This window comes from Apaloderma vittatum, unplaced genomic scaffold, assembly GCF_000703405.1.
Source record: "Apaloderma vittatum isolate BGI_N311 unplaced genomic scaffold, ASM70340v1 scaffold12760, whole genome shotgun sequence".
In the NCBI taxonomy this organism is placed as follows: domain Eukaryota; kingdom Metazoa; phylum Chordata; class Aves; order Trogoniformes; family Trogonidae; genus Apaloderma; species Apaloderma vittatum.
In genome coordinates, this window is record NW_009695164.1 from 13,563 (window position 1) to 16,141 (window position 2,579).

Here is a 2,579-nt window from a genome sequence, read left to right on the forward strand (position 1 = left end):
AAGGTCCCTTCCAGCCTAGGCCATTCTATGATTCTATTAGAAAGGCAGCTCCTGCTCAAGTCAAGCCACAGTCCCCTTACCCAAGGAAATGCAGTTTCCCTCTGCAGACCTGGCCAGCATCAGTTTCCAAGTCCTTGGATTTGCTTCGCTCCAGGAGGAGAAGACTGGTTCAGTCTCTGATGTGGGAATGTGCTTGGGCAGGAGCTCAACTCTAGCACACAAGCCACACTGTCAGGAGGACAAGCTGGGCTCCGCTGCTTGTTAATCTTTCTCCTCCTGAGCCCTGGGTGAACCACACACAGAGACTGTATGAGCTAGGTGCCTGTCCCCTAGGATGGTGCCACCAGCCACATCCCAGCAGCATCCCTTTCACCTGGACCAGAGCTTCCAGGCAGGCTGGACCACTGGGCATCTCGTAGCTGAACCATGCATAGGAGATCAGTAGGAGACCATCCAAATCCCTCCAACAGCATCCTTAGCTCAGAGATTGGATGCCTGGCTGGCTCTGCCTGGTTTCAGTATGGAAAATGGATCTGGGAGACTCACACGAGGCATGTGCACAGACAGGGTTATGGCTCCTCAGTGAAGTAAAACACAAGGTCTGGATGTCTCTCTGCTCTCTAGCACACTTGCTTAGGTTGTACTGGCCTCTTTCCATCATCTCCATATCATGGGATCAGCAGGTAACCTAGGCTTGATATTTGAAGAGGGTGCCCACTAAGCTCTCAGAAACACCCCTCAGAAATACCACTTGAAGTCCTTTAAATAAAAAGAAACTGGAGCTTGAAATATGTACAGAGTACAGAAGAATAGATTCTAGCAGCACATTTTGAAAATCAGTGCTTCAGGCAATCTCCTTAGCAGCTTGTTAGATGCTTTATAAGTGTCCTTCCCAGCTCCAGAAGAAATAATACTACTAATGATTGTGTCAGATACAAAATAATTTCACAGCCTTTTTTGCCGGCAAGCTTTCCAATTTCAATAAATCACACGCCCTTCTATGCAGCTGAAGGAATCCAACACTCGTGGCACAGACAGCTTGGCTGGCAAAACAAAAAAAAATAGTAAGGACACCAGGGCCATCTTTTCCTGCATTAGTTCCAGCCAATTCTTTGTTTGCCTTAGCAAGTCAGACACTTGCTGAGCTGTGATACCTTCTCATCAGCACAGCTGAGAGCTCTCCGGGACCCCAGGCGGAGGTGTTAGCATTAAACACGGAGAAGTGTGATAAAGGAATCGGCACAGACCTGCGTGTTTCATTGGTCTGCAAAGCAAACTGGTGTCCTTGAGAGAGCTGGTGAACATCCAGGCTCCCCCAGGGCTGGGGTGGTGGGACAGTCACCCTGGCAGTGGAAGCCGTGGCACCACCAATATCCCTTCAAGCAAAGAAGTGATTTGCACGTCTGATGTATTCAGGGACTGCTTTAAACAGTGAACTGTGGGAACTAGGAAGCTCTCCCTGCAAATACCCCTGTGCTCAGGACAATTGTCTTTGTAGACACGACCACCCCTGGGTGATTGCATCAACCCACCAGGTAAAGATTTCCAGCTACTGATATGCTTGAGGACAACAGAGATGAAGTGGGGCAGAAAGGACATGAGTGTCTTTGTGTCTTCTACCCAACAAGACACCTCTCCCTTCTAACAAAATAATTGCAACCCGGAGTAGAGTTTTTTGAAATACCTGGAAACAACCAGCAAAAATTCACATTTCCAGGAGTCTTTTGAAACTCCCAGTTGAATTTAACTGTGGTTGATATAAGTGGAAATGTCCCACAACCAATCTTTTTATTTCTTTTTTTAAAAAAAGGTGCATTGGAAAGAGCAGAGGATAACGAACCTTCAAGTCTTAATGAAGTTATAGACCACCCATAAATATCCTGCAATACTAGATTTATCTTCCTATGTTGACTGCATTTGTGTTATTTTTCAGGTCTGGCCAATAGAAAACATCATTCCAGACTCTTGCAGAAGTAGGCTAATGCCAGCAGCTCTCCAGCATCAAGGTTTGGCCTCCAGTGCTCTGTAGAACACTTGAGGGGGGGACGGCCTCCTCTTCTGCTCCTCCTGTCCAGGCAACCTCGTCGCATTGTGCTGTTTCGGGTTGGGGTTGAGCTATTCTCTCGCCCACCAGTGTAGTCAGAGGACTTACCCAAGCCTGAGTAAGGACAAACATGAGAACGTGTGTCCCTTGACCATACAAGATCCCAAACGCTGGGGCTGATGAAGCAGGTTTACGTCTCACAACTAATTGCAGATCCTGGCTGAGCTGTATCTGGAATTTGTATGCTCTCCATCCCATTCTCCTGTGTCTGCTAGACTCTGAGCTCACACAATGATCTTTCCATCAGTTAGGATACTACTTATCCAGGATTTCTTATCCAGTTCCCTGTTTTTTTGTATAGTCCAAGAATTTAATCACCTTTGAAACCTCTTGCCTGCTCTGTGAGATCTGATTGAAATTTAGCAAGTAGATTCAGAAACTACAGTGCAGGGACAATTTAAAAACTCAAAGGAGATAGTTACACTGCAACGTGAAATAAAATATGATGCATTTGAGTTTAATTTATCCATAGCAC